The following is a 13,558-nucleotide window of genomic DNA, read 5'->3' as shown; positions in this document are numbered from 1 at the left end:
ATTTTATCCCGAGCCCTGCCATTATTTCTAAGGAATTGTTAAACAATTTACTTAACTTCCCTTGAGCCAAATTCCTTTTCTAGAAAATAGAAATACTTCCTACCTTTTAGAGTCTTCATAAATAATGAAACAATACAAGCAGTGTTTCATCCAATTACTGCCAAGTTATAAGTTCTGGAAAAGAAAGACCTTATTCTCTTCCTCATGATTTCCCTGGCCACCCAAGATAATTCCATTTCCTCAGAAAAGTTTACCCAGATTCTTTTTACATTCTCCTTCCTTGTCATCTAATCACCTCTCTATCTAAATCCAGCATTCCCAAATATACCCTTAGGCTCTCCTCTTTTGTGATGCCAATAGTTCATTAGTAACTTGTTTAGGAATATATTCCCACAAAAAAAGTATAGAACTATTCTATTTGTCAACATAATAAAGGTCTGAACATGTAGAGAATTTTTATAAGAGTTTATTTGAGCCAAAACTGATGACAATAACTGGCAAGCAAGATGTGAAATGCTCCAGAGAACAACAATTTTGCAGTTTCTTTTATGCATTTATTGATTAGGGAGGGAAAGTAAGGAAGGTTAGATAAAAGTGGGAGAATGCAAGGTGGGGATTGGATTACAGGACAGTAAATAAGATTATGTACTCTCTTGACAGTGGTTGTGCTTATTTCAAAGGTGTGTTAATCCTAGATGCACAAAAACAATGGGCAGGGCTTGCTTAAAGCAAAGATAAACCTTTTACTAAAAAATTGATATGCCTGGTGCATGACTACTCACCATGACCTGCCCAGTTAGGAATTTATGACCAGATCACAATGTGAGGTTACTTTCCATAGAACCCCTTTTTCAAATACACATATTTTGTATTTGTATTTCTATGTAAAATATAATAAAAAATATTTTTTTCCCAAGTAGATATCCAATTATCATAAAGCCATCTATTAATTTGTCCATTTTTTCTTTATTGGATCCTGTTACATTTTATACATGAATCTTATACTAGAATCTCATTTGTTTTGTTAATTTAATTATCTCTTCCTTTTTTTTCAATACAAACTCTGTAACCATACAGTGTTATTGAGTACTTTATATTTGTTATAATATTTTCCTCTTTATGATTCTTTATTTTCAAAATTTCTTCCCTATTCATTTACATTTTCTCTTTCTAAAAAGTATCAAAATCATCTTGTCAAATTCTGTCGAATACAATTTCTGGGGGAGACTAAAATTAAATTTACAGATTAATGTAAAAATATTTATATCTTTATAGGATCATTTCCTACTCTTTAAACTTTAAAGTTTTATGGTTTTTGTCACATAACTCAAATACTTTCCTTATTAGATTTATGCCAAGGTTTTATAATTTATATTGTTATCGTGCATAGGAATTCATTTTTCCCAATAGTTCCTAATAGTTTATTGCTAGAAAATAGGAAACCATGAAAATTGGAAAACAAGCCTTTCCTTTTCCTCTTCTGGGGACTGTGTCTATAAGCATTTGGAATGGTCCAGCATCTGACATACCATTAGAGGCTGTCCTAAAATAGAGACTCTAATAAAAATAGGCTATCCTGAACCCCTGGTAATAGAATTCTTTACCTTTATACCAAGAAGGTTGGGAAAGCACAAAAATCTACATGTGGTATGTGCCCAGGCCAACTTCGTGGAGTTCGTTCTGTGAAACCTAAAGTTCAAATGAGCTTGTCTAAAACAAACAAACAAAATAACATATCAGCAGGGCCTATAATAAATCCATGTGTGCTAAATGTCTCTGTGACAGGATCAAGTGTGCTGTCCTTATCGAGGAGCAGAAAATTGTGAAAGTGTTAAAGGCAAAAGCACAGTCAGAAAGCTAAATAAAAAAATGAAGTTTTTGAGTAATAAAAACAATTAGAAAGCTAAAAAAATGGGAAAATAAGAAATCATCAATTTCTATATGTTAATTTTTCTTCACAGTATAGTGTTTCACTATAATCTGTTCTTCTTTATATATTCATATATATGAAAGTATGAATGAAAAAAAGGCTGTGTAGTAAATCTAACAGGCTTAATTACTGAAAGTAACCTCACAGGATGATCTGATCATAAATTCCTAATTGGACAGGTCATAGTGGGTAGTCATGCCTCAGTCCTATAACTTTCTTAGTCAAAGGTTTATCTTCTCCTTAAGCAAGACCTGTCCACTGTTCTTGTGCATCTAAGTTAACATACCTTTGAAATGCCAGCACAATCCTCTTTTCCAGACCACTAAGAAGGGTAACCATCCTCAAGAGAGTACATGATATTGCTGCTTGTATAACATTCCTGCTGACTGTAAATGTAAACTACCCTGTATCCACCAATGTAAAAGAAGTATGTGTCTCTTCATTTTACTTTTTTATTCAGTCATAGAGATTTCCCCTCCTTTCTTTCTTCCATCTCCTTAATCTAACACCAATGGATTTCATGTTTCCTCCTTTGATTCCAAATGTATAAAAAGAATTGCAAAATTGCCATGATCTGCAGCATTTTCTTAATCCATTGAGATCTTGATTCCAGGCATGTCCTCGATTTGGCTAAAATAAACTCTAATAAACCCTTATAAAACTTTCTGTTGGTTTCGGTGTTCATACATTGACAAAAGTATCACACACACACACACACACACACACACACACACACACACACAAGGTCTGACATTTAAGTTCACGAACTTGTTGCAACAATGTTACTAAACTTTTTGGATATCAGAGGAATTATTCATTATGAATTTGTACCAACTGGACAAACAGATAACCAAGTTTACTATTTGGAAGTGCTCCAAAACCTGTGTGTAAAACTTAGACAAGAACTTTTCACCAACAATTCATGGCTCTTGCATAATGACAATGAACCAGCTCACACAGCACTGTCTGTGAGGGAGTTTTAGCCAGTAAACAAATAACTGTATTGGAGCACCCTCCCTACTCACCTGGTCTGGCCCCCAATGACTTCTTTCTTTACCTGAAGATAAAGGAAATATTGAAAGGAAGACATTTTGATGACATTCATGACATCAAGGGTAGTACGATGACAACTCTGATGGCCATTCCAGAAAAAGAGTTCCAAAATTGCTTTGAAGGGCATCGGTTCATAGCATCCCAAGGGGAGTACTTTGAAGATGACTGTAATGATATTCAGCAATGATGTATGTAGCACTTTTTCTAGGATGAGTTCGTGAACTTCATTGTCAGATGTGTGTGTGTGTGTTTGTGTGTGTGTGTGTGTGTGTGTGTGTGTGTGTGTGTCAATAGGAGGCAGAAAATTGTCAAAGGATTAAGAAAGAAGAAAAGTCCAAATTATCTGGATTAGGCCGTAATAGCCCCATTAGGGTTTGAATGCCAGTACAGACAAATATCTACTATATTAAAGCTATTTGCTGATAGAAAACTTCGATAAAGGGAGTATGATGGTAACTTAAAGAGGCTTTTAAGGTACACATATCTGCTTTTTTATCACTCTTATCAGAAGCTGGCTACAGGGAGGCAGAACAAAGGGGCAAACAGATTCCCCATTACTCATTAAGGAATCGGTGTGCCTTGGGGAAGTATGAAGGTAATGGGAGGGCCTGAAACCCTTTAAATCAGTGGGCTTGGACTTCAAGAAATCCTTATGTAGATGAGTGAAGCCCAAATGAAAAGGTCAGAGCCCCTATTCATGCACAAGATTCATGTATAAGAGAATAGAAAGCATAGCATCCTTATCAGCTACTAAGGACCTAGCTCCCAAACCTGTATGAAAATGAGTAGAGTCTAGATAAGACCATCTTATGAAGGTCCAGGAAGTAACCTGTCCCCCTGAATGGAAATTGGGATTGATGGAAACCATCAGCCAGTCAAGGAAATTGTTGAACACGCACTGTGTACCAAACCAACAGTGAACAAAACTTCAATTGAGAAGAAAGCTGGGTGAAAACCTGGGTAGGAAACATCACCCATTTACTAGCTTATTACTCTGCAAGTCAACTTCTTTCCCTCAAGGCAGTACAGGAGTAAAACTGATAGGAAGACGACAAAAATCCTGTCTTTTCACTTGTTAAATATTACCTGTGTTGTCAGAGGTAACTTTAACTAGGCTCAATAACCAGAGGGGGAGTAAAACCTCAGGATGATAAAAAGAGGAGGATGAAGAAAGGTAGATGTGGCTGGATAATGACTATGGGAGGACGGTGGTGCTAGGAGTCAGCTCCCCAAAATGGAAAGAAAGAAATCTATCTTATGTCTCAGATAAATATATTGCACCTCTGTCAGCAACACATACAGTCACCATTTTGGAATTGCTCCTTCCAAGTCTCAAGAGACATTGGGTACTTCTTTAGAGGACCTCACGCATTCCCATAATATGGATAAGAATGCTGATTTAGCAGGGATGACATGTACAACAATCTTGTGTATGCATCAAGAATAAGACACTGATTTACTTTAGGATCATAGGTCATGTTTGATCTAGGACACTTGAAATAAGAGGAAAGACAAAGGCAGCCACTACCTCTACCTCTGCGGGAAGTACCTCAGGTGCATGAGGTGTGAGATGGGAAAAAGCAGAGATATCCCCTATTCATTCTAGCATTGGTCCATCATTGGCAGAAAGGAGCATTTTTAAGTGTAAGAGTTGGTGATGCTACTCAAATATATCCTCACCCAACCTCCTCATCAGCCCTCTCCCAAGTTCAAAGAAAAAGGTTGCAGAAGGAATTTAAAGAACAACACCAATGCAAGGGAGCCATATAAAAAGGTACCTCATGCTAAAGCTGGAATAGCACCTAAAGCACTTTCATAAGAACAGCAGTGACCACAGTAAGATTAGCAACAGCAACATCAATTACAATAGCAATAATGACAAAAAGTAGGCTGGTACCCTCTATCAGAAATGTACAGATCCAACAAGAGACAGCTGAACTCAACAACACCATCAATCAACTGGATGTAATTGACATCTATAGATTACTTCATCCAGCAGAATACAGATTCTTCTCAAGCACACATGGAACATTCATCAAGATAGATCATATTCTTGGCCATAAAATACACCTTAACAAATGTAAAAAAAAAAAAAAAAAAGGAAAAAAAAGAGGAAATGATACAATGTCTGCTTTCAGACCACAATAGAATTAAACAAGGAGTCAATAACAGAAAGACTACTGGAAAATCCCAAAACATGAGGAGATTAAACAACACACTTCTAAATAACACGTGGGTCAAAGAAGAAATCTCAAAAGAAATTTTAAAATATTTTCAACTAAATGAAAATGAAAGCACACCTTATCAAAATGTGTGGTATTCAACAAACACAGTGCTTAAAGAGAAATTTTATAGCATTGAATGCATGTATTCGAAAAGAAGACATCTAAAATCAATAACCTAAATTTCCACCTTAGGAAACTAGAGAAAGTATAAGAAATTAAGTCCAAAATAAGCAGAGCAAAAAAAAAAGTAATAAAAATTAGAGCAGAAGTAAAATTGAAAACAAGAAACCAATAGAGAAAAATCTACAAAACCAAAAACTGGTTCTTTGAAAAGATCAATGAACTTGATAAGCCTGTAGTCAGGCTAAATGAGAAAAAAAGAAAAAGGACAAAAATTACTAATATCAGATATGGAAGAGGGGGCATCACTACAGATTCCATGGTTATTAAGAAGATAATAAAGGAAAGATGGCAGAATAGGTAAACACTGTGCTTACCTCCTTTTATGATCACATCAAAATTACAACTAAACAATAGAACAACATCATTGATAATTACCTGAAGTCTAGCTGAACTGAAGCCCTACAATTAGGAAGGGCTTAGTTGCAGAAGAAGCCACCTCGAGACTGGTAGGAGGGTAGATCCACAGAATGGGGTGGTCTCACACCCACATGTGACCATTAAGAAACAGGAGGGATATCTTGGTGGCAGAGGGCCCTCCAGAAAAGCAAGGGGTCCCAGCCCCACACCAAGCTCCCCACCCTAGGGTTTCAGTGCTGGGAAGAGAAGTCCCAATAACATCTGGCTGTGAAAACCAGTGGAGATTGTGGCTGAATGGGGAAAAAGTGGCTGCAGTCCGAGGTGCTCTCCTAAAGGGCCTGCACATGAACTTACTAACTGATGGACTCAATCGCTCTGAGCTCCAGCAGTGCGGCATCAGCTTGAAATGTGTGACAAACATATGGGGAGGAACTAATTTGTCTGCCTTCAGGGCGACGGCTGGAGGGGCAGCTTTCTCCCAGACCGAGAAGCCAGCAGAAGCCATTGTTTCTTTGTTGAGTCTCTCCTCCTCCCTGCCTGCAGACACAGGCAGATGCCATATCTGAGTCTCCATCAACCTGGCTAATATCATTTGTTCTTCCTGTCCTGGTGATTCCCTGAGACCCTGCCCCACCTAACTTTCAGGCACACCCAAGCTGCTTCCAGTGGCTTTTCTGTACAAATATCCTGTCTTGGCTCATGCTGGGGACCTTCCTAAAGTATCTCAAAGGTTCACAAAATGTAAACAAGCAGCATCTTGCTTCAGTGTGTCCCATACCTTTTACTAAGCATCCCCAAGCCCATCTCCGTTCATGGCTGGGCCTGTCCAGGAACCTGCAATCCCAGCCTAAGTGGTAGCCATCTGTGGATTGCTTTGTGGCTCATACCAGGTGGCGCTGGGCAGGGCACAGGCAGTGGCTGAAATTGACCTTACAGCGATGCCCCTCCCAGGAGGTCCTGGGAACCAGCACAGCCAGAGGCCAGCTTCAGACCGAGTTGGATCATCACCCAGCTGCTTCCAAGGACGACACACCCAAAGGATAGATTCAACAGACACCAGAGCCCTCTGAAAGTGAATCCTGCTCCATAGGGTCATTTCCTGCACAACAGCTCCTCCACTATAGTCACGGCCAGTCCTCACAACCAATCAGCTCAAGGGTCAATCCTTCCCATTGACATGCGATGAGCAACCAAGGCTCAACTACAACAGGAGGTCACACACCTACATAAGAGACACACCTAGAGCACCCAGCTCTGGTGACCATGGAGACTATGCTACTGGGCCCCACAGAACACCTACTATATAAGGCCATTCTACTAAGACCAGGAGGCATAGCAGCTCTACCTAATACATATAAACAAACACAGGAAGGCAACCAAAATGGGGAGACAAAGAAACATGTCCCAAAAGAATGGAACAAAGCTCTAGAAAAAGTAAACAAAATGGAGACAAGCAATCTACCAGACACAGAGTTCAACACACTGGTTATAAGGATGCTCAGTGATCTCAGCAAGAACTTCAACAAAGAGACAATAAACATAAAAATGGAGATAGAAAACATAAAAGAGAACCAGTCAAAAATAAAGAATACAATAACTGAAATGAAGAATATATTAGAGGAAATCAACAATAGATTAGATAAAGCAGCTGATCAAATCAGTGATTTAGAAGATAAGGTAGCAAAAAGCGGCATAAAGAAAAAAGATTTTTAAAAATGAGGATAGTTTAAGGGACCTCTGGGACAATATCAAACGTATTAACATTCACATCATACAGGCACCAGAAGAAGAGTGAGAGCAAGGAAGTAAAAACCTGTTTGAAGAAACAATGATGAAGAAACAAAACCTTCCCTAACTTGGTGAAGGAAATAGACATACAAGTTCAGAAAGCACAAGGAGTCCCAAACAAGATGAATGCAAAGAGACCCTTACCAAGACACATTCTAATTAAAATGTCAAAGGTTGAAGACAAAGAAAAAAATTGTAAAAGCAGCAAGAGAAAAGCAGTTAGTTACCTACAAGGGAGCTCCCATAAGATTGTCAGCTGATTTCTCAACAGAAACTTTGCAGACCAGAAGGTATTGGCAGGAATGTTCAATTTCCAGCAAGGACCTACAACCAAGATTACTCTACCCAGCAAAGCTATCATTTTGAATTGAAGGACAAATAAAGAGCTACCCAGACAAAAAGAAGCTAAAGGAGTTCATCACCATCAAACCAAATTCTGGTGAGGATGTGCAGCAGTAGGAACTTTCATTTATTGTTGATGGGAATGCAAAATGGTACAGCCACTATGGAAGGCAGTTTGGCAGTTTGGTTGTATGCAGCACTGTACCAGCCTCTCTTTGGCAAGAGAAAGGACTTCATCACTGGTGATATTGAGCTAACAGATGTAGAATTGAAATGACACAGTGAGAATGAAGAGGAGGATAAATTGGCTGGAGACATGAAAAATAAAGTAGTTATAACAGAAAAAGAAGTAGCAATGGCTGAAGAGCCAAACCCCAAAGGAATCCCAGAGTTCTGGTTTACCATCTTCAGAAATGTATACATGCTAAGTGAGTTAGTCCAGGATTACGATAAGTCAATCTTGAAACACTTGCAGAATATTAAAGTCAAATTTTCAGACCCTGGACAGCCTATGTCTTTGTATTAGAGTTCCACTTTGAATCCAAAGACTACTAATTCAGTGCTGACCAAAATATAAAAGATGAAGTCAGAACCAGATAAGGCCAACACCTTTTCCTTTGAAGGTCTTGAAATAGTTGACTGTGACAAGGGCACCATTGACTGGAAGAAAGAAAAAAAATGTTACTGTCAAAACGATCAACAAAAAGCAGAAACATAAGAGTTGAGATATTGTCAGAAAAATTACCAAACAAGTTCCCCACCGTTCATTTTTTCAGCTTCTTCCATCCGCTGAAAGCATCTGGGGTTAGAGAATCACTGTGTAAAGATTGTAAATTCACATTAGCCTCCAACTTTGAGATCGGACACTTCTTTCTTGAGTGAATAGTCCCTCAGGGCTGTGCTGTACTTCACGGGGGAGGCCATAGAGGTTGAGGACAATTTTGAAGAAGGTAAGGAAAGAGGAGAGGAGGAATTAGAAGGTGATGAAGAAGGAAAAGATGAGGACAATGCTTAAATTAACCCCAAGAAGGAGCGGAGCCAGCCCTCCGAGTGCAAACAGCAGTGAGAACTAAGCGCACCTCACTCCCCTGGGTGTGGCTGCCACCTGCAGACTTCTGTCAGGACCCATCACAGCTGCAGCACCATCCTACTGAGAAGCCTTCTGTCTAACTTGTTTTCAAGTGCATGATTTTCTCTTTCACTTTTTCGTTTCTTTATTATATTGCTTAACATGTACAGTGGCTGTGGGGACAGAGTCCCAGAGAGCAGTTTCCAGGCTGTTGGCCTCGCGTGGGGAGGTGCTGACTCAGGTAGTGAATGACCATCGACTGTAACTGGTTGGCCATCGGCTGTAATCGGTTGGCCAATTGGCTACTGATGTAACTGCGGGGCTGCGTTGATTAGTTGGTTGGTTGGCAGGCAGAGAAGTGAATGGCGGACTGCGAATCATGTGGCTACTACTGCGTGTGTCTCGCCTGGCCACCAGTGAGACTATAGTGGTATGACTCCCCTACCTATGGCTCCGTGGGTGTTCCTTTTTGGCCTCACCATGTCCTGCATTCTTATGTGGGGAGCGGGACAAGAGGCCCCACAGGCCACCCTGCACAACAAATGGCTCAGCGAGCAGGGTCTCCCGCATGACAGTGGCAATTTAAATGCATTTCAGAAGTAGGAGGTTTAATTCCAGCACCCTGTATGGCCTTGGGTAGAGCTCAGTAGACTTTCCCAGGCTCTGCCTTTGGGAGGACTCCATAGACCACTTCAGGGTAAAGGTGGAAGGTCACTCAATGCCCAGAGCTGATGTCTGGGGATGTGGTTCCAGGGCATGCAGAGCCAGTCTCATCACTCCTGCCATGGGACTGATTCTTGTTTCATTTGAAGAAACCCACATGCTTTGTTTCCAGCCATTCAGTCTTCTGTATCTGATCATCTCAGAGAGCTGTAGAATAGAGTCCTGTTCTCCTCAGAGCGTTCTTTCTTTGGTTTTATTTTCCTCAGGTTGGGGGTGAGGTTGTGGCGCACACGACGCTGAGGTGAGAGTTTAGTTTGTTCCTCCTCGTATTTATTTGTTCTTTCCTGCTGCGAGGGTTTGGGACACATGCTGTCGCTTGTCTTCAGAGTTTCTGAAACTGTTTGTGACTTGACCAGGCAGAGGTGGTGCAAAAAACAAACAAACAAAAAACAATACATGAACCTCCTAGAACCCTCTCAGAGAAAGGAAAGCTTTTGGGGTGGGTGGAGGGGGCTTGGAATCCCATTGCTGCTGTTGGATTGGGAGCCAAAGGGAACAATAGTCACACTGATGTTTTAATTGTTTTCTTCTTGTTGTTAAACTCAAGCTTTAACTACCGTACACTCCTGGCTGTATGACCTAAGAAAGTGAGAGCTACACTTTTCATTTAGAAAACAGAAGATATTTAATGGTTTAAAAAACTTCTTAGAGGTACAGATGGAGAAGTATTGGCCATGAATTAAGGATTGTTAGGATTTATGAATGAGTCCATGGGAATTTATTAAAAGCAGTCTGTTTTTGTACGTGGTGAAATTCTCTGTACTACAAAGTTAAAAACAACAACAATAAACAACTCTTTGACATAGTGACAATGTTATGTTGGAGTAGCTTACCTTTGGTCACCCTGTTTTCTTCCAGTATTTGCTGCTGATAGAGCACTCAAACAAGGATACCAACTGAATGAGTCCAATGCAGCATATTATGTTTGGATTGGGGCACAGCACAATGCTGTTCTCTATGAAACTTAGATAATTTGGCTCAGGCCTGAAGCCTGAGTGGTTTCCTGTCCCCCCTCCTTATTTGGAGACCCTTGGCCTAGAATGGACTTATCCACCAACTTACCCACCCAGTGAGAGATAGCAAAGCTGGGAGAAGTGATGGTTGGTCCCCCTGCTGACTTAAGAAGGTAGGGGACTTTTCTTGACAGGTGTGTTCATCACAAGAGAACTGGAAGCAGATGAGACCCTACAGAGCCTGAGCAGGAAGTGAAAGAAAAAGTGAAGAACCTGGGTGTTGCTTTTAGGCACAGTAGCCCATTAACTCATCACCAATTACAATCAGATTCATCATACTTCCTCCCTTGGCATGGAGTGAAGAAAGTGGTAGAGGTGCAAGTCAGCAGTCTCTGTCAAAAATTTCCCCAAGGAAGAAGATGAGGAAGGCTTGGGCCAAAGTTTCATCCATCACTTGGACAGAGAAAAAAAGTGGAACAATAAGTTTACCTATGAAGAAATAGTACCAGAACAAACATGGCCTATTAGGAAGCAGCTTGAGAGAGCAAAATGTATTCCATGAGGATGCAGAAAATCTGAGGTCATGGCCCTGGCCTCGTTATATAATCTCAGGAGAGCTCCTTGTCCTCACTTGCCTCACAATTAAATGGGGGAACAAGTGCTTTCTCTCTACTTCCCTCCCTCCCTCTCTATTTTCTGAGCACATGGAGACTAAGACATAAGCCTTGCCCTCAGGGAGCTAAGGTCTTAGGGTACTGGAAACAATTACTATTTGGGATGCTTTCTAAAATCTGAAATCTATGATCATTACAAAGTATGCTCTAACTCCTGAAGAAGCCATATTTTTCTCTCACTTATAGTTAGCGTGAATTTAAATCAATGAAGATATAATTTGGACCAAACATTACTACTGTTGTTAGTTGACATCCAAAACTAAAAGTGTTACTAAAAATGTCCCTTAATGTTATTATACGACAATTATGTTCTGACAACTCACCTTCAGAGTACTCCCCTTGGGGAGCTATACGCTGACACCAGTGCCTAGTTCACCTTTCAAAGCAATTTTGGAACTCTTTCTGGAATGGCCATCAGAGCTGTCATCATATTACATTTGATGTCCTGAATGTCATCAAAATGTCTTCCTTTCAATATTTCCTTTATTTTGGGGTAAAGAAAGAAGTCATTAGGAGCCAGATCAGGTAAGTAGGGTGGGTGTTTCAATACAGTTATTTGTTTACTGACCAAAAACTCCCTCACAGACAGTGCTGCGTGAGCTGGTGTATTGTCGTGATGCAAGAGCCATGAATTGTTGGTGAAAAGTTCAGATCGTCTAACTTTTTCATGCGGCTTTTTGAGCACATCCAGAGCGGCTGGATGGCTCAGTTGGTGAGAGCGCGAGCTCTGAACAACAGAGTTGCCAGTTCGATTTCCACATGGGATGGTGGGCTGCGCCCCCTGCAACTAAAGGTTGAAAATGGCAACTGGACTTGGAGCTGAGCTGCACCCTCCACAACCAGATTGAAGGACAATGACTTGGAGCTAATGGGCCCTGGAGAAACACATTGTTCCCCAATTCCCCAATAAAAAATAAAAAAAATAGTAAACTTGGTTAACTGTTTGTCCAGTTGGTACAAATTCATAATGAATAATCCCTCTGATATAAAAAAGGTTAGCAACATACTTGCAACAAGTTCGCGAACTTAATTGTCAGACCTTGTATATCTTCCAAGGCAATCCTGAGAAAATTGATAAAACTCATCTTCAAGGGAAAGCTCATGTATTTAAGCAACAAAATTTCAAATAAACAATATTGTTGTGTGAAACATAAGCTAGTAATAAATCTGATCTAAAATATGAAAAATGAATACTTTAAAGTGTTTTTATTTTGTGTTTCTGGTTAAATGTATGTGATATTGTGATTTATAATAAAGATATATTTAGTCATTCAGATGACCAAAATATGTTTCTTATATATATTTGGTCTTCATCCATTGTTCCTGGTTCACAGCTCCCCAAATCCTTGGAATTTCCTGAGCAGTAAGACCAATGGGAGCATCTTTTGTTATAATATTTGGTTTGTTGTCCTTAGTTCCTGAAATAGCTTCAGAGCCATAAAGGTAAGATGGGCATTTTGTTATTCACAACAAATGCCTTTCCACTGCAACTGGGTTAATGAGATGATTTTTGGAAAGTACCTAAGGATGGGGGATGGTTGTCAGGAGAACCAACCATGAATGGAAGATTGGAAATTTCAGTCTCATCCTGTTTCTCATTTGTTTGTCTTGTTCTTTTGTTGAGTCTCATCCTGATTTCTGAAGAGGGTCTGAGAAGGTCCTGAGGTTGAATCAATCACCAATGGCCAGTGGTTTAATTAATCATGCCTATGTAATGAAGCCTCCATAAAAATTCAAAGGGCAGGTTCAGAAAGCTTTCGGATTGGTGAACACATGAAGATTGGGGAGAATGAGGTACTGGAAGAGAACATGGGGGCTCTGCACCTTTTCCTCATACCTTGCCCTATGCATCTCTTCTTTCAGGATGTTTCTGAGTTATATATTTCTATAATAAACCCATAATCTAATAAACAAAATGTTTTTCTGAACTCTGTGTGCTGCTCTAGCAAATTGATCGAACCCAAAGCAGAGGCTGCTGGAACCTCCAATCTATAGCAGGTTGGTCAGAAGCATAGGTGACAACCGGGACTTGAGACTTTGTCTGAAGTTGAGGCTGAGGGAGCAGTCTTGTAAGACTTAGCCCTTAACCTGTGGAATCTGATGCTATCTCCAGGTAGATTGTGTCAGAATTGAGTTGAATTGTAGGGCATCCAGCTCTCATTCAAGAGTTGCTTGGTGGTGTGGGAAAACCCCCTCCTCCACCCACTGGAATTAGTGACTAGAATCTTTAGTTGGTGTCAGAGAATTGGAATTTGCTAGAA

At 40.1% G+C, this 13,558-nt stretch overlaps 2 pseudogenes; both read left to right on the top strand.

The window, feature by feature from the left end:
• The first annotated feature begins 1,508 nt into the window (after positions 1 to 1,508).
• LOC141572330 (large ribosomal subunit protein eL34 pseudogene) lies at positions 1,509 to 1,898 on the top strand (annotated as a pseudogene).
• Positions 1,899 to 7,777: 5,879 nt separating this feature from the next.
• LOC109458571 (nucleosome assembly protein 1-like 4 pseudogene) lies at positions 7,778 to 8,944 on the top strand (annotated as a pseudogene).
• Positions 8,945 to 13,558: the final 4,614 nt, after the last annotated feature.

This window comes from Rhinolophus sinicus, chromosome 14 (genome assembly GCF_057876585.1).
Source record: "Rhinolophus sinicus isolate RSI-liver-muscle chromosome 14, RSI-T2T, whole genome shotgun sequence".
NCBI classification, from domain to species: domain Eukaryota; kingdom Metazoa; phylum Chordata; class Mammalia; order Chiroptera; family Rhinolophidae; genus Rhinolophus; species Rhinolophus sinicus.
The sequence above is the reverse complement of the archived record's forward strand: the minus strand, read 5'-3'. Positions and strand labels throughout refer to the sequence as shown.